This window comes from Furipterus horrens, unplaced genomic scaffold (assembly GCF_987537825.1).
Source record: "Furipterus horrens unplaced genomic scaffold, mFurHor1.1.pri manual_scaffold_5, whole genome shotgun sequence".
Taxonomy (NCBI): domain Eukaryota; kingdom Metazoa; phylum Chordata; class Mammalia; order Chiroptera; family Furipteridae; genus Furipterus; species Furipterus horrens.
This window is the reverse complement of record NW_028327175.1, coordinates 151995339-152015193: the sequence shown is the minus strand read 5'-3', so window position 1 is coordinate 152015193 and position 19855 is coordinate 151995339. Positions and strand designations below refer to the sequence as shown.

General features: G+C 37.3%; 1 pseudogene; it reads right to left on the bottom strand.

Moving 5' to 3' along the window:
• Positions 1 to 19194: 19194 nt before the first annotated feature.
• On the bottom strand, positions 19195 to 19614 carry LOC150010117 (proline-rich protein 13-like; annotated as a pseudogene).
• Between the last annotated feature and the right edge of the window lie 241 nt (positions 19615 to 19855).

Here is a 19855-nt window from a genome sequence, read left to right as displayed (position 1 = left end):
GTGAAGAATATACATTCTTAAAAATATGCAAAATGCCCTGACTGAGTAACTCAGTTGATTAGAGCATCATCCTAATATGCCAAGGTTGCAGGTTCAACCTCTGGTCAGGACTCATACAAGAATCAACCAATGCATGCATAAATAATGGAACAACAGATCATTGTTTTCCACATCCTCTCTTTTTTTCCCTCTCTCTCTCTCCAAAAATCAATTAATAAAAATATGTAAAAGCAAACTTGTTTATTGTTAAAACAATATGGCATTCTATATTTCTACATCTTAGTGTGAGTAGTGTGATTGCTTCATCACTTTCCTGCCTTGTTTTCCTGAGTGTAACTCTTGTGTTGAGAGCATATTCATCACTTTCATGTGCAGCACAGATGATTTCATTTTTTAATCTTTTTCCTTATTCAAATTATTATTCCAGAATAAGATTAAGAAATTGGGACAGGGTTGTCAGGTTTAACAAATAAAAATACAGAGACCCCAGATAAATTCAGATAAACAGTGAATAGTATTTTGGAAAAAAAAGTATGTCCCCTGAGATATTTGGGACATATTTTCATTAAAAATTTATTCATTGTTTATCCGGGATTTAGGTTTAACATGGTGCACTATAACTTCCAAGCATTATAGTCATTTGGAATTGCCCCAGCTATTAATAAAAGTTTCTTAAAATAGTTATGGTCTTAGATAAAATTGGCTGTTTTAGTCACTCTAAAGGAAACACTACCCATTTCAATCCTCAAGAAATCATGTTAGAGTGCAATGAATGTGAGTGATAGATGTATAAGGATAATCTTGAAGATGTTCTACATTTTTTTAATGTAATTTTTGAGTAGGTAATACACATCCCTTTTTTTCCTTTCCTAGGTTTTCTAAATTTATGGTAAGTGACCTACCGGTGCATTAAAAAAATTGTGATGAAATACACATAACTTAAAATTTACCATTTTAACTATTTTTAAGTTTATAGTTCCATGTCATTAAGTAGTTTCATATTCTTGTGCAAATATTACCAACATCCACCTTCAGAGAACTCTTTTTATATTGCAAAACTAAGACTCTGTACCCAGTAAACAGTAACTCTCTATTCCCCCTCCATCCAGCCCCTGACAACCACCATTCTATTTTCCATCTCTGTTTAGTAGTTGTCCTTCTATGACAGGCTTATTTCACGTAGCTTAATGTCCTCAAGGTTCGTCCATGTGGTGGCATGTGTCAGAATTACTTTCCTTTTTAAGGCGGGATAATATTCCATGGTATGTACCACATTTTGTTTATTCACCCATCAGTGGATGCTGAAGTTGCTTCCATCTTTCAGCTATTGTAACTAATGCTGCTCTGGACATGGGCATGCGAATATTGCTTTGAGACCCTGCCTTAAAATCTTTTGGGCATATCCCAGAAGAAAAGCTGCTGGATCATATGGTAATTATATGTTTACTTTTTTCCATAGCAGCTGAAACATTTTACATTCTCACCAGCAGTGCACCAGGTTCCAGTTCCCCCATATCTTCAACAACTCTTGTCATTTTGTGGGTTTTTTTTTTTCTTTTCTTTTCTTTTGATAGTAGCCATCCTAACAGGTATGAGGTGGACTCCTTTTATTTAAAGAAGTACATCATTAAAATTTGCTTCTTTATTATTGGTAATCAAGTATTTGATCCAAGTGCACAAGTGTGTTGTCACCTGGCAGCTGAGAACTGCTGTCCTGTTCTGTGATTTCCTCGATTGGTAGGAGAAATTACATGGGGATTAGGATCAGAAACTGAATGTTTTTCCAGAATATCCCAAGATACTCCTAATAGAATAGCTTCTTTCTTTTTTATAAATTTCTAGGACTTCAACTGTGTTTATATTGAAACAAATACTGAAGACACAGCCCACAGTCAAGAGCAGAGGAATGTTTTATCAGCAATAGTACCCTTGCCACTTGACAATGTAATGAGCTTAGTCAAGAAAAGGACTATGTCACAGGGGATTTGTTCAACCAGTATTTAATGAGCATCTGCTAATTGCCAGGCACATTGTTGGGTGCTGAGAACACAAGATGAATCCATGCTTTTTTTTTTTTTCCCACTGCTCATCAGGCTCCATGATAAGCATGTTTTATGTTCTCAGAAAATGCCTTTTGAATAGAATTACATTTGTTATTTTGTTGTTTTGTGCTATCTTCAGCAGTTAAAGGAAGTGAGAGGAAACAGTACTACCTGTTTCTATTTTTTAAAACAGTGATAAACTTTAAAAATAAGTTCTTACAGTGATTTGTAGCCTCCAGCAGTCTGCAGAGAAGCATCTTCCTTTTTATTTTATTGACAAGGAGACAGGCTGGGAATGCAACGAAGTCACTAACGTCAACATTTTCATTCTTCCCTCTGGATAGGAAAAACTTCCCATGTCCCTACTTTATAACATTGTCCCATAAAACTTATCATTGATTCTGTGATTGTCTTAAGGCTTATTCTTCTTAAAGTGAATTGCATATTGGATATATAAGTAATTTAAGTTTCTCATACTTTATTCATCTTAAAGTTTGCTCATCAACATTTGACCTCTGCGGATTTGAAAATATTTCAACCTCTTGAACATTATCTATATGGCATGAAACAAATAATCTCTCTAACATGTTTTGAAAATATTTACAGGTGCCTGATTCATGGAGGAACTTGTTGGAATTTTGAGTGTTATGCTTTTAAATGGATCCTGGAGGTGATTTTTTAGATTGTAGATCTGTCTGAATTCATGAGCATTCTGCTATTTGGCCTGCAGCAGTTTCTTTTAAACTAATTTATTCTGTGTTTTGAGATTTTAAATGGCTAACTTTGCATGAAACAAGCTTACACTAGGACCATCTGGTATATCAAGGTGACCGATTCTCAAGTCATTTCATAAAATGTTTCTTTGTTGAATGCTCTCTACTCCATATGGATGTCTTAAATTGTATCTTAGATTGTATCTTAGATTTAATGCAAGGTCATTGCTTCTCAGTCGTTGGCTCCTTGTTTCACAATGTGATGACAACTGTCATTTCAGACACAACTATAAAATCATCCCATAATAAAACCTTTTTTTGTACTTTGCCCTAACTTGCCAGTGTTGTTGCAAGAAATTAGACACTAAACTCCTCTCATTTATTAATCCCAAACATCAAGGTTTGAAATCCTTGTTAGTGCTGGACTGGATTTTAGGCCGAGCTACTGTCAGGGTTTGTGCTGCCTCATTCCTTTTGGCCTTCCTCACTGACAGTGCCGTGGGAAGCTGCATGATGGGTGAGCATTGGACTGCACTTAGGTTCCCAGCCTTGTGAGCCAGGCAGGGCGCAGAGGGAGAATAGCATTACGTTAAAAGGCAAATGGCACAAGATGCATTTGGTTTTGAGTAGGCCCCTAAATCTCTCATTTCCTCATTTTAAATAGTCACATCTACCCTGTTCCAACTACCTCACTGCTTACTGTTGCAAGGATAAATAAATATGCTTTGCAAAGGCTCTTCGCAAATTCAAAAGCCCTATACAAAAATAATTTTTATATATCAATTTGGAGAAATAGATTAATGTGCTACCTACTTAAGTCGAAAGAATTAAAATAATGTAGGTTCAGTAGTATTTTTACCATTTCTTGTTTTTTACATATAGGTCCCATTTGAGCAGTTTAATGCCTTGTGAAGTAGGAAGAAATGCTGATACTATCAGACCTAAAACAGGAATAAGGAACCTGAACAGTTTGGTCTCCTTACTGAAGTCAGGACACTCAACGTTAAAACCGTGCGGCTTCTCTCCAATCCCGGACCGATGTCACCAGCTCTGCTTTCCCCTCATGCTCCTGAATAGGTCTCATAAAGCCACCCCTTGGCAGTTTCACGGTGTCCCCTTTCAGCAGAGCCCTGTGACACAAGTAAAGCTAGAGCTGCCTGGCTTCAAGCCAGAGGCAAAGGGTGCAGTGGCCAATAGCCGCACACCAGGAGTCCTTTCTGTGGAATCTGCCCTGCCCTTTTTCCCTGTGGCTGTTCTAGTAAGATCAGCCCAGTGCTCTTTCCCCATGGTGCTTATAGTAATTTCTTGGGTCAGAATTTTAACCTTCCTAGAGTCAAGAATATATACATGGAAAGGGCTTCAAGGCAGCAATCTGATGGGGGGAATGTATGCTGTTTGCAAAACAAGCACATCCTTTTTACACGGATTGCTCATTTATTTGGGGTGACTTGCTGGGGGGAATTCCTGGAAGCAGGAGGTGGGCAGAAAGGCTTGGTATTACCATGGATTTTAATATTACTCGACTTAGTCCCCCAACTGGATTGTCCTTCAGGACTTTTCAAGGACCTTATGTAAGACTTATTGGTGTATCGCATGAGGTCCTACACAGTTGTTCTGTAAACATCTGAGTGACCAAATGAATAAAACATAGAGGAAAGTCCTGAAATAGTTTAATAGTTTATCTGAAAGGTCAGTTTAATAGTGAGATGTATTCTAAACATAATTATTCATTTAACAAATATCATTTTGAGCACCAGCTATGTGCTGGATGCTCTTCTAGAGACTCAGGATAATGTAGAAACAAAACAGAATCCTATCCTCTTGGAGCTTGCATTTATGTTTTAGTTTAGAAAACACAGATATAAACATTTGGAAAGAATTAATTAGTAAAGGTGTGTATTCTAATTACAACTTGCTTGAGGAGATTGTCGGTACACTTTATGTATTTATGTTAATCAGTGACTTAAAATATGTTATGAAGTAATGACCATTATGAGTGTGCATACACACACACACACACACACACACACACACACACATATATATATATATATATATATATATATATATATATATATATATATATATATATTTACTTTTAGATTGTTAGGATTTGGTTCTAGGAGTCATTCAGCTTTTTTTTTTTCAATTTTCTGCAGAATTTTGTGGAAGAAAGATTGATAGAGGATTTGTTGTGGTTTTTATGATCTCGGGTCTTTTTACTGATATATTCATCAGATGTAAATTAAGCAGACACTAATTTAACTTTGTATCTTTGTATGTCATTGGGACAGCTGAAAACATTTCGGATTCCTTTTTATTGCAGGGCAATCCCACAATTAAAATTGGTTAGTATGTCATCAGTTTTCTCAATCCTTTTTCTTTTCTTTAATTTTCTCAAACATAAAAAAAAAATTTAAAGGAGGTAAAAAGTATGTTAATAATTTTCCTGATTTGTTTATAATTCATATTCTTTTAGAACATGTTTTAATTGATTTCATCTAAAAATATCCCTGGATTGATTTGAGATAGTCTTTTTTTTTTTAGCTCTGGTTCCTGATCCTGACAGCCTGTATGGTATAGCAGTTTAGAGCTAAGACGAGGACCAGATGACCTAGTTCAAATCCCAGTGTGGCTTATTTGGGGGATAAAAGTGCACACTAGTGTTAGAGTCAGCTCAAAAAACTGAAATCAGAAGAAGTCATAATGCTTTTGTAGCCCAACTAACTAAACTAACTAAACCAGATGGAAGGTGAGGGTGCCATGGGGCTCCCAGTGGGTGGCAGGGCGCCATTCCTACAGATGATGTTTTGGGGTGCCTTTTCCTGCAGCTACACCTGGAAATAGCCTCTTTGCCATTCATCTGGCAAATGGATACTTGATTCTTTTAAGCCTGCAAGCCTTAATGAGCAGGCCATTAATATGCTGGGAGTTTAGAATCCAAAGTTAAGAGATAAGGTGAAAGATAAAATCATGTGATCAAACCCAAGTTCATACACATGATGTGCAGTAAGACCAATCACTAAAGCATCCAATATAAAAGAAGAGTTTATTTCACGGGGCAGCCAAACAAGAAGGTGGGGAGAAAACCCAAGTCTGCCTTCATGATCCAGGGATTGGAGTGGATTTTTAAAGGGTTAGGAGATCAGGTATGTGGAAGCATTGGTGGGGCAAGTTTTAACTGGAGGAGCTTGAACTCAGCCATTTATGGTAAGGGGCTTCAGCACCCGATTGCCCCGAAAAGTGGACCCTTCACTACTGAAAATGTTCGAGTGTTCAAGTTCCAGTTATATCTAGATCTTTTGGTTCCATTGGGAGGTTGGCAAGAGTTTAGTTCTGGGTGTAGCTGAAGGTCAGAGTTCTCTCCTTTGCACATACTTTGGCTGCATGACTTGTGGTTTTGGTTTGTTTCTGAAAAGCAGTTCAGTGTCTTGTTAGAAATAGGATAGGACCGTTTTAAGCTGGTTCTGCATTTACAATGGGATAAAAGTCAATGGAATTCCCCTGGAATCAACTGGTATCCACAAACAGAAGTGTACAATAGCTAGAGCAAAACAATGGCATTTTTATAGGCTAAGGAAACAGAAAGAAACTAGAAGGGCACATGATTAAGTTCTCATAATCTGTATATCTGGGTACGGTGCCTTTAATAGACTGGAGAGACTTTCTTTTTTCTTTCTTTCTTCTTTTTTATTTTTATTTTTAGATTTTATTTATTTTTAGAGAGAGGGAGAGAACATCAATTGGTTGCCTCTTGCATGCCCCCTATCAGGCCCACAACCCAGGCATGTTCCCTGACTGGGAATTGAACCAGTGACCTTTCAGTTCGCAGTACGATGCCCATACCACTGAGCCACACCAGTCAGGGTAGACCGGAGAGACTTTCTAAGAGCATTATTTTGGTAGAAGGAAAAAGGAATGCCCAGAAATTACAATAGTTTTATTTCTGGCTCTCCTTCTTTCACTCTGTAAGAGACTTTTTTTTTTTTTTTTTTTAGTTTTATGATTAAGTTTAGATATAATATTTCAGTACTATCTGCCTATGTATTTGTTATTTTTACAGGTGACCATAAAAATGTAACCTAGACAATGGTTACAGTTCCATCATAAATCATCTTCCAGAAAAAAAAAAAAAAAACTACCCCACTTTCACTCCCAACCCCATTACTTTTCCCTTCATAGTCCATCCTTCACATTGCCACCAGTCATCTTTCTAATTATTTTCTTTTTTTTTCAGACTTCTCTTAATGATTTCCTATTTTCTACAGAACTAAGCCTGAACTACTTGGTATACTTTCCAATTTGCTGGTTTGTGGTGTGTGTGTGTGTGTGTGTGTGTGTGTGTAATACTCCAAGGTGTTTGCTCCTTTTCTCTCAAGATTTTGATGCAAAACCAACTCCTGATTCCTGAGATAACCTTTAAATGCTCACATTGTTCAGATCATCCCATCTTCTAGGCCTCTAATAGTCTCCACTTTACTGTCTAGAAGAATCTTACTTCTGCTCTAAGGCCTAGCTTAAATGTCTTCTCTGTTAGGAAACCTCCCTGGTTCTACTCCAGGGTGGCAATTAATAAAATGTTTCCTACTTTGTGGCATTTCTGCCATAATCCTCAGAGGAACACAACAGAATCTAGAGTTGCTACAATGTAAATATTATCCCACTAGATATGCCAAGAAATAAAAATATTTGACCTATACTTGGGCAGAAAGAAAATATCACCAGAGGCACCTTGAACCTATAGAAAAGAATAAAAAGCACAGGAAATGCTAAATATGTGGGTAAATACAAATGTGATAACTGTTACAATAGTAATCATGACCACACAAATGTTTTAGTTAGTTTTAAGTATGACAGTATTGCTCACCAGACTGAGGAGAGAGATGCTGCTGGTTGATGCATCTTTGCATCCTAGCACAGTGCCACACACACATAAGCTTTGCAGTAAGCCTTTGATACACTAACATACAGATGTGAATATTTTTAAAAAGTATTTATTGTTTTTCTGTTATAATTAGCCCACTTTTCCCCCCATTCTCCCCCCCACCCCTCAACTCTTTTTCCATAGTCAATCCCCACCCCATTATCCATGTCCATGGGTCATTTATACTAGTTCCTTGACTAGACCCTTCCCCTTCTTTTCCCCCTTTTCCCACCCCTCCTCCCCCCTGGTCACTGTCAGTCTGTTCCTTGTTAACATGCCTCTGGTTCTATTTTGCTTGTTTGTTTATGTTGTTCATTAGTCTCCTGTATTAGGTGAGATCATATGGTATTTGTCTTTCGCTGCCTGGCTTATTTCATTAAACATAATGCTCTCGAGTTCCATCCATATTGTTGCAAAAGGCAGCAGTTCCTTCTTTCTTTCTGCTGCATAGTATTCCATCATGTAAGTATACAAGTTTTTTTGATCCACTCATCTACAGATGGGCACTTAGGGAGATATGCATATTTAAGAAATGTAGTGCATGTATGTAGTAGTAGCTTTAGTAGATAGGAAGGCAAATGAAAGGGGGGTCCCAGTCCTAAAGTAACTTAAAGTTTAATATACTAATAATCTAATCAGAAGAATAGATGCCACAGCAGAAGCATAAACTAAGAGCCTAAATAGAAGGAGAAACATACCTACCTTCCAACATACTTACCTACTTTCTATCTATACAACACAAGTAATCTCCAATATAACTAAGTTTTAAGAACAGGTGGATCACTGATTATATCAATAAAATAGAAACAAATCCTAAAAGTTAAGAGAGAAGACTTGGTGATATTTTCTCTTATTTGTTGCTAAGTCTTCTGGAAATAAAATGTGCCCATTGTCAGATTTCTTTGTCCCTCCTGCCTTCCTTTATATTTGACTTTGTGTACACTATATCAAATTGTCTCTTCTTGTTTTTTACCTGTTAATTTTACCTTTAAAACAATGTGCCTTAAAGCAAAGTGCAGCCTTTTCTTCATTTACTTTAATGATTATCATATATTTTTAAGTTTTATGATGGACTAAGGATGTACTCTTTTAATTAAAAGTGTCTGATCTATTTCACACGAACAGCCATTATGCTTTTATAATGGCCAAATAGCCCTTATGTACTTAGGAGCTTTAAACTATACAATGACCTACTTGATTCTAGCACAGATGGAATGATGAGGTCAGAGAAACCCTCCTAGAGATAAGAATGATAAGAACAGAGAAAAATAATGATTAAAATTAAAAAAGCATTATTTAAATATAGTTTAAATAATAATTACAATTATTTAAAGATGCTATAACATATCACAGAGCAAACAAAAGTTGGAGGACACTTTAATCTCAAAAACTGATTGGAGGGCTGTCAGAATTGTGAGTTCATAGCTTTCTGGCCCAGTAGCGCCTTTTCCTATGGTAAACTGCAGCGACAAACTGCAGGCTTACTGGTTAAAAGTAGCAGAGGTCAGAAATCAGGGCTAGAAGAGCATCTGGAAATTTTAAGGGGAAATCCTGGCAGCATATCAGAACCACAGAAACTAACTAAACCCACACCTGTCTGTGGGAGACTCCAGGGAGCCTGGCCAAAAAGACCCCTCGAAAATAGAGACTGATGAGAAAGTTAGATATCTCTTAAAAGATAGAGCTATGAGGTTCCACATCTGTGAGTTTTCTGCTTATTTTAACTGAATGTCTTTGTCAACAGTGTTAAAGCATATGGCTTTAAATGTCAGAGAATAGAGACCAAAGACAACAAAGCAGCTGGAAAATTAGAGCTGGAAAATTAGAGCAGATATCATAAAACAAGATAATCATGGAGTTGAGCCCCATCTTTGTTCAAATGTTTACTGACAAATTACACAGCATAGGTGAGATCCTCAGCAGCTAACCTAAAAAATAATCACTAGTGGGAACCCACAAGAACAGAGCAAGCTCTCAGTGGCTACATACCATATACTGGGTAGAAGACAAAGTTTGCAGGTGGGATTCAGGAAGTTAACTGCCTACTAGAACAACAGGCCAGTAATCCTCGAAGGAATATAATATAGATTATAACATAATCTATATTTTCACATATAACATAATCTATAGTATTGCACTAGACATGCAAAGAAACAAGAACATTGATTCTCTATTTAGAAAAAAATATTTCAAGTGGAAGATAAAGGACCTCAGAAGAACTCAGATCTATAGGAAAGAATGAATATCGCTAGAAATGGTAAATATTTGGGCAAATGCAAAATATAATGACTATTTAAAGCAACATTATAACTATTAATTATAATGTATACATATATAATATATAGACAAGAATAGCATTAAGGATAGATGGCAGAATGGGTAAGTAGAAATATAGTATTTTATTACTGCTAATATTTTACCTAAATAAATTCAATGTTAACTATAATTAGAGAGGGATATTTTAAAGATGTATATTTTAATTCCAGAGTAATGATAGAATAATGAAGAACTATAGCTATAAAGTCAACAGCAAAGTTAAACTGAATTTTAAAAAGGCAGTTGATTAATAAAAGGAGGAAAAGAGGAACAAAGGAACAAAAGTAAAACAGGTGAGACAGATTAACAGACACTAAAAAAGCAGGCTTAAATGCAGTCATATCAATAATGACATTAAATGTTAATGGACTAAACACTCCAGTCAAAAGGCAGAGATTATCAGACTATCTAAAATAAGAAAACAAGGCCTAAGGCTCTCTTCAAAAGACATCTTTAAAATGAAAAGACACAATTATATTGGCAGTAAAAGACTGGAAAAAGATATACCATGCGATCTGTAAACAAAAGAAATTTGGAATCATTGTAGACTTCAAGACAATAATAGAGGTAATGAGGACTATTTCATAATGATAAAATGATCAATACAATAGGAAGATGCAATTATTATAAATAAATAAATACACACACACACACACACACACACACATATATATATATATATATATATATATATATATATATATATATATATATATATATATATGTATATATGGTCGGCAGCCGTCCGTCTTGAGAGACGATGGTGTAGCTTCTTAAGAGTCTATCTGCACCGCCGAGAATGGTTGTGCAGTCCGACTCGGGAGTGACACGGTATCTGTCTCCTCCCGTGTTGAATCAACATCTTGCGATGACGCTGGAGTGTCCTCTCCAGTGAAGCTGAAGCTACAGAGCCTGGGCAGGGTGATATGGAGGGTCTGCTGTTGCCCATGCAGCAGACCCCCCCTCTCTTCGCAGCTGAAGGGTCCAAGGGAAAGACGGAGTCAATACAGCTTGGCTTCAGGTGCGCCGCAGGAGTTGCCGGTGTTGACTACAACGTCAAACCGCCTTAGGGACTCCGGCTCCGGATTTTCTGTCGGGGTTTACTCCCTTAGCCTTTCCCCTGAAGAGGTATGCTGCAAGGCAGCGGAGGTTTTTTTGGAGTCAGAGTTTTCCTTCTCTGTATGTATATATATATCGTCGTCGTCGGCAGCCGTCCGTCTCGAGAGACGATGGTGTAGCTTTTTAAGAGTCTATCTGCACCGCCGAGAATGGTTGTGCAGTCCGACTCGGGAGTGACACGGTATCTGTCTCCTACCGTGTTGAATCGACATCTTGCGATGACGCTGGAGTGTCCTCTCCAGTGAAGCTGAAGCTACAGAGCCTGGGCAGGGTGATATGGAGGGTCTGCTGTTGCCCATGCAGCAGACCCCCCCTCTCTTCGCAGCTGAAGGGTCCAAGGGAAAGACGGAGTCAATACAGCTTGGCTTCAGGTGCGCCGCAGGAGTTGCCGGTGTTGACTACAACGTTGAACCGCCTTAGGGACTCCAGCTCCGGATTTTCTGTCGGGGTTTACTCCCTTAGCCTTTCCCCTGAAGAGGTATGCTGCAAGGCAGCGGAGGTTTTTTTGGAGTCAGAGTTTTCCTTCTCTGTATGTATATATATATGTATATATATATATATATATATACATATATATATATAGTAATAGAGTTTCAAAATAAACTAAGCCAAAAATGACCAAACTGAAGGGAGGAATAGGTACAATTATAGTTGGAGACATATTTCCTGTAACTGATAGAACCAGATTAAAAAAATCAGTAAGGATATAGAAGGTCAGAACAACATGAATGGCCATCTTAATGTAATTGATACTTATAAAATACTATATACAAACAACTGCAGAATACTCATTATTTTCAAGTGCATATAGAGTATTCCCTAAGATAGACCATACACTGGGCCATGAAACAAGTTTTTAATAGATTTCAAAGACTGAAAACTTGCAGAATATTTTCTCTGACTGCAATGGAGTTAAATTAAAAATTAACAATATGACGTCTAAAAAAGCCCTAAATATCTGGAAATTAGTTATCTTACTGCTAAGCGTCCATGAGTTAAGAAATCAAAAAAAGAAAATTAGAAATATTTTGAATTGAATGATAAAACAACTTATCAAGATTAAAACAAATGTAGGATGAAGCTATAATAGCCCGTAGAGGGAAATTAATAACTATATGTTTATAATAGAAAGAAAAAAAAGTTTAAAATACTTGATCTAAGCTCCTACCTTCATACCTTAGGAAATTAGGAAGAATAAATTAAATCCAAAACATCCAGAGGGAAGGAAATAATAATAATTTAGAAATTAATTAAAAAGAAAGAGGAGAATCAGTGAAATCAAAGGCAGATTTTTTGAAAGGATAAATAATATCAATACACCTCTACCTAGACTGATTAAGAAAAAATAGAGATGAACCAATTAAGCCTACTAGAACTAAGAAATGAATTTAGCAAGGGTGCAGGATAAAAAACAATGTACAAAACCAATAGTATTTCAATAATTTAGCAATAAAAAATTGGAAAATTATGTAAAAGTACAGCTTGTTTACAATACCATTCAAAAACAGGAAATATTAAAATATGCACAAGACCTGTCAATGAAAAGTACGAAAACATTGCTAAAAGATATTAACCTAAATAAATGTAGAGAAAAAGCATGTCCATGGATTGGAAGACTCAGTTTTCTTTATAAATTGATTGATTTATAATTTAAACACAATCCTCATAAAAGTTCCCACTTATGATAGCCAAAGCAATTTTTCAATAGAAGGAAAAGTGGGAGGAGTTGTATTACCTGACTACTATAAAACTATGCTAATCAAGACATAGTGGTACTGGGGAAAGGACAGATATGTGGATCAGTGGAACAAAACAGAAAATCCAGAAGGAGACCTACATATATATCATATATATTATCCATCTTCAACAAAAATGCTAAGACAATTTAATGGGGAAAGCAGTCTTTTCAAGAAATACTGCTGCAACGATTAGAAATCTCTATGGAAAAACTAAATAGCAGCACTTAGCTCATATCATACTCAAAAATTAAAATGAATTTTAGCTTTAAATATAACAGCTGAAGCTATAAAACTTTTGGAAGAAAAAGAAAAATCTTTGTGAACTTGGTGATATACAAAGTTTTTTAGGATGCAAAAAGCATGATCATAAAAATACAGGGTGAGGCAAAAGTAGGATTACAATCATGAATATGGGAAACAGAGTTTATTCTTATATTATTATTTATTAAGTACTGTATTATTTCCCATATGAACACCTGTAAGCCTACTTTTGCCCCACCCTGTGTAATTCATGAGGTTGCTATTATCAAAATCAGAACTTCTGCTCTTTGAAAGACATCATTAAGAAAACAAAAAAATAATTTATAGAATGGAATAAAATATTTTCAATATATATGCCTGACTAAGAACTTGTATCAAAAATATATAGAGAATTCTTGGAACTCAGTAATAACAAGACAAGTAACCTAATAAGAGTAGTAAAATTTTTGAACATATACTTTACAAATGAAAATATATGAATGGTCAAGGAATGAAAAGATGCTCAATATTAGTGACTTAGGGAAATGCAAAGGTATAAAGGTCTGCATTTATGGAATGTATCTAGGCTCACCCTCCTATCTACTTTCTAGAAGCACCTGCCTAATCTTTCTGTATTGCAATTTTCGTTATCAGGTTTTTGATTCTGACTTTGGTTGTACATCTGGATGCTTCCTGGCTTAAAACCCTCAGACGGGGAAGGTGTCTCGTCCCATTTTTCACCCAGCTTAGATTTTTGTACTTTTTTTTTTCCTGGAAAAGAATAAGCCATAGAAACAAAAAGCATAGAAACAAACTTGTTCCTTCTAGCTCCAATAGAAACTTTTGTAAGAACTTCAGTACTGAGCTAATACTAATCTTAAATGTTATGCTTTATATCATTATGTTGCCACATATACCTCTGTCTCCATTTTCTCTTCTTGGATTTTTGTAGTATAAAAAGTATAAGTAGACAGTGGAGCCTCAGTTCTTGAACTTAATTCATTCCGGAAAACTGTTCAAGAAGCGATTTGTTTGAAAATCAAATCTCCTTTGTCACCTGATAGACGCATGGCCAATCATACAAGTATCAGCCTGAAAGGGTTATCGGGTAGAGAATTGAGACCTGAAGTTTTATTGACAACTGAGACACTTTTTCCGTAAACAACTTTGCCAAGAACTGAATTGTTCAAGAACCAAGACATTTTGAGAATCGAGGTTTGACTGTACTTCATGTTTTATTAAATATAAAGACAAATAGGTTTGTTCTTTCTCACGGTAAGATCTTTTTTCAAGTTCTTCAATCATCTTTGTTTTAATTCTGTTAGTGTGTTAGTTTTTAAACTCATATGACACCAGTTCTTCCAGAAAATGTCTCAGTTTTTTTTACAAGTGGGAATTAAACAGCTGTCAGTAAATTTAATAATTTTTTTTCTTAATGACTATTATTTATTATAAGGTTTTACCGTCTAGTTTTTAGACTAGCTGTCTTTTAACCAAGGATGGATTGAGTGTTCATTCTCTTGTGTGTGAGGCCAGAATGTCTTATACCTCAAGGAACTACTAGGGGCATTTAGTTAACAAACACCTATGTAATGCTTACTATATGCCAGGTGCCATATTTAGCAGTATTAGAACTCTAAATAAGGTAGTCTTCACAAAAACCCAATAACATAATAGATACACTGTCATATCTGTTTTACCAATGAGTAAACTGAGACACAGAGAACTGAGAAAAGCTAATAAATATCAGAGCTTGGATTCAAAGCCAGAGTCTGGCTCCAAGGTCTCCCTAAATTGCTAACTTATGATGCATTATATAACAATAAAGCACATGTTAATTCACAGTGTTGTTGCTGAAATGGATTAGAAAAAGAACTTCATTTGCATTTTATTCAGCCATTAATTGTTTCTTATGTATGTCCTTAATCTGTCAAATTAAATGTCTTTGTGACTTTCTTTAAAGTTTTGGGCCTTATGCAATAAACAGTTTTTGTCCAGATTCAGGCCCTTGCTGAGGCATTTTAACTATTTTCTTTCCAAAGAATGTGATGGGCTCATTTATGTTACACTGGGGCCACCACTGATCTAGAGGTACGATCCTTTAACACATATGAAGCATATGTTTTCGGGCTAAGAACTTTTTCTAAGAGTTAATTACTTCTACCATCAGCACTAACAGCTAATTTTATTTCCGGGATAATTTTATCCAGATAAATGCTCTTTTTTATTTTTCATGACCGTTACCTTACAAACCTTAAAACTGAATGGGAACAACCCAATTGTGAGGAGATAACGATTGTTGAGCCATCTACTAGCTGGGTCACTTATTAGCTTGGTCTCTCTCCCACACAATAGCTTCTCCGTGCCATAATCCAGAGTCCTGCCTCTAAGATGCCAGTTCTTCACAATGCCCTTGACAGATGCTTGAGAGTAGTCACAGTTAATAATATTAAAACTACAGAAGCCAGTGGTCTATTGTACCCCAGTATGGGAACAAATTTTGCCTTAAGTTTGTTTTTATAGACCTAGCATCAAAGAGAGTAGAGCTTATTTATTTTTTATTAGCACTACCTAGTTAGCACAGGGCTTTTAACAGGTGTTGGCAAACTTTTTCTGGAAAGGGCCAAAGAGTAAGTACTAGACTGTGTGTGCCACGGGTCTCTGTTACAACTGCTCAGCTCTGCTGTTACAGCCCCAAAGGAGCCATAGACAACATGTAAATGATGGGCCTGGCCATGTTCCAAGAACACCACGCTTACACAAACGGGTGGCTGGCTGGATTTGCCCCATGTGTCACTGTTGGCTGATCCTTACCTTAGAGAATAGGGTTAGCAAATTATTCAGCAGCTGTAACTGTCAGAAGGATAGGCTGCACTGTGGTAACCAAGAACCTCCAGATATCTGTGGCTTAATCCACCAAAGTTTATTTTTTGCTCATACTTGCTGAACACTATGACAGGAGATTTCTGCTCATTCTAGACCCTCAGGGACCCAGGTTGATGGGGACTTTATTTGGACATGTGTTTCCATGCAGGAAAGAAAGGGGAAGGTGACAGATTAGGAACTGTCCCTGAAAGCTTCACCTGAGGGTGACACATTACAGTCGCTGAAGCAAGTCCTATAGCCACACCTGACTTCAAAGGTAACAGGGAGATGCAGTCCTATCAAGAACCTAGATGGAAGAGAATAGAAATAGTGGTGAACAGCTCAGTAAACCTTACATGGGATATATATCACGTAAAACATAACAGCATGAAATCGTATAAACTAGTTGCTCTGTCTGCCACTGGGATGGGGTGGCTAGAAACCCTCCTCTAAGGCACACCCAGGGGTCTCCTAGAGCTCTGTGGATTATAGTTGGAAAGCTTCTGTTTAAAAAAAAAAATACCAGCCTAACAATTGCGGGACCTGGTGTTAGGTTTCAAAGGTGTATACCGAAATGTATTGAGTTGAATGGATTTCACATCACATCGTTATTTTGGGAGTAAGTCACTGAACTTGTTGAACTTTTATACTAATTCTTACCCTTGACATTTCATCTTAAGAGTCTTATCTAGGATATGATGGAAAATACTATTACTATAAAAATATTGATGTTATCTATGCTTTAAAAGGTTAAATGATTACTATGATAAAATGGTTACACTGTTAAAAGAACTTTAGACAGTACACTTAAAATACATTTTTTGTTTCATTTTTTGACAGTTCCCGTTTTTATAGATGTACTGAGGTAAAATAGGTATACAAACTGCATATAATTAATGTATACAAATTGGTGAGTTTGGACATAGGTATACACTCATGTTACCGTCACCACAATCCAGGCAATAAATATATCCATCCCCTCCGAAAGTTGCTTTTGTGTCCTTTGTTGTTGTTTGTGGTAAGAGCGCTTACTATAAGACCTAGCCTATTCACAAATTTTTAAGTGCACAATAACTCATTGTTAATATAGGCAGTATGTTGTACAGTACATCTCTAGAACTTACTCCTCTTGTATACCTGTAACTTTGTACTTTTTCATCTATGTCTTAGGGGTTGGTGGTGATGTGAATGGTATTTTGATGGCAGGGCTCACCAATGCCCAAATTCTGGCTTGCTCTGGGCTCTTCTTCCCTGTAGAGTTCCTAGGATAGCACATCAGAAAATTTACAGTTTGAGAAGCAAGATGCCACCTTTTAATAACTGGGAGACTGTGCTGGAGTAGCTCGAATCTGTTTCTTGGGACCAGCAGGGTTAGTAGGTAGTTCTACAGGAATGTCCATTTCTGAAGAAGCATGCTGAGTCCCACTGTGCTCTCTGATGCACAGAGCCAAGAAGAAACATGGGAGCATGTCCTGTTAGTGTAACTTTCAGGTACACTAACCCTGCCCGGAGGGTTATGATTGTCCTGGGTTCTGGCCAATATGATTAGCAAATTCTTCTGGGTTGGGGGAAGTGTGAGCATGTGGAGCTTGGAAATAAGAATGGGAGGTGGATCTGCGGTGGAAGGAGAGACAGGAGTACATACCTCTGAACAAAAATTTTAAGACTCTTCTCCCTAAAACAAACTACTTGTTTCTTTAAATTTTCTAAAACCTGTTTTCAATGGAAAGGGGAAAGGTTTTCCTTTATTCTATGATAGATAGAGCATCGCATATTTTGTACCATAATTTGTTACTTTGTGCAACTAATTATCATGACAATAATGGAGATATATTTTTTCCTCCTTTTCAAAGTCCACATAGTACAAACTATAACACTTGTAATAACAAAGCAGGTTTATTTTTACTGTTTTTAGGTAGTATGAATTTGGAAATGTATTAAAATAGAGCTTCTTTTGTAACCTATAAATGTTTGTACTGTATTTTGTTTAAACTTTGTTATATGGCATTTATTGGATATTTTACTGTCCCAGTTAATAGACTCTGGAGTTGTCTAGTGATATCACTAAAAAAACTGTTAGAGAAAATTTGGGGAATAGCCAGTAGATGGCAGCATGATGTTGTACTTGAAATAAATCAAATCTGCAAAAGGCATTGTACTGCAGCTGCAATTTGGCATTATTAAGGTAAAATGACTTCATATTTTATATAGAAAAATTACAGTTTAATCAACCACCAAAGAGCTTTTAAGTGAGTTCTGAGCAAGTAATTTCTTGCTTGTTTACCATCTGTATGACATTATTTTAGGTATATGTATTAGCTCCGCATTCTGAGGTTTCATCGTTACTTTCCACAATGCTCAGCACAGTGCTAGGCATGTAATTGCTGAACTACTTGATCAGGGTTGTTTTAATACAAAAGTGATTTGAATGTTTTACTGTTATAGTTTCTATTCAAAATATAGCCATGTACCGTCCTGTATAGTCTGTAAGGACACATATGAGTATATGTACAACACATACAGATACACCTCGTGACCACGCTGCATAATGTAATTTTATATTGGAAACTTCAATATGTGAGCCTTTCGTGTTCTTTTTCTACCCCATCTCTCTTCCGCTTTCTGCCAAACTCAATACAAGTGCTGCCTGCCTGTCCTTGTCTACGCTTCTCGCCTACAATTGGCTCTGCCGTCAGTTGGCTTTCCCCCTCATCATGTCATCAAAACTGCTCTTGCTGAGGTTGTCAGGGATCTCCATGATCCTCAATCCAAGAGACACACTTCTTGCTCTCAGCAACTTCCCCCACGGGGTCCCTGGCCATACTTGTTCCTATTAGCCATTCCTTCTCCAGCAGCAACTGCTTAGTGTTCATTCAATTCCCCCTTTTCTTGTGTCTGAGCTAAATGTTGAGGTTCCTGAAGTCACAGTAAACTCTGCAATCTTTTTCCCTTGTCCCACAATCAAACCATCAACGTCTCTGTCTCTCATCCCTACCGCTCCCTCCCCGGGCCTCCCAGCCTCTCTTAACTGGGTTTCTTAAGTCCAGACTTACCTCCCACCAACCCCTTCTCTGCATTTCTTCAGACAGCTTTCAAAAGCAATCTCACTTCTCTTAGTGAAACGTTCCAAGGCTCTTCATTGTTTCTAAGAATAAAGTCTCAAATCCTTATCACCTCACTGTGTATTCTTGCCCCAGCTATCTCTTCAGCTCAATTCCAGAGCCATTCCTCTTGACTCAGTGCACTGCGGTCGCAGGAGCCTTTTCATTCCCACTGAAGCCCTCCACTCCGGCCGGCACCATTCCTGGTCCCACCATGCCAGGAGCCAATGGGTTCACAGTAGGCATACCAGGGGCCGGTGGTGGGCATGGAGGAGGGTTAGGGACCTGATGGTTGGCATCCTGGATATGCTGGTTGTGGCACAGGATGAGGGGGCCCAACTGGGGGGAAAGCTGGATTCCCTTGGGGAGCTCCTGGGGGAGTGGGAAAGGGGCCTGGAGGAAAGGCAGGATTGACAGGTGGTGGATAGGCAGGATTGGAACCTCCAGGGTACCCGATATTAGGAGGATATGGATTTGGCCCTGCTGCCCGGCATTGGGATTCCACATTGTCAGGTTTCCTCCAGCCTTTGCACCACCGCCCGGGCTCGACTTGTTCTTTTCCGAAAACTTTTTATTTTGTTTTGCATGTGTATGTCTTTTGCAATTGCCTATAACTGTGGACATAAATTAGATGATAAAAGAGGATTTCAAATCGCATCAAGAGGTGGCTCAGTTGGTTGTATCATCGTCCCATTCACCAAAAGGTAAGGGCTCAATCCGAGGTCAGGGCACATACCTAGGTTGCAGGTTTGATCACCAATCGGGGTAGGTATGGGAAGCAATTGATCAATGTTAC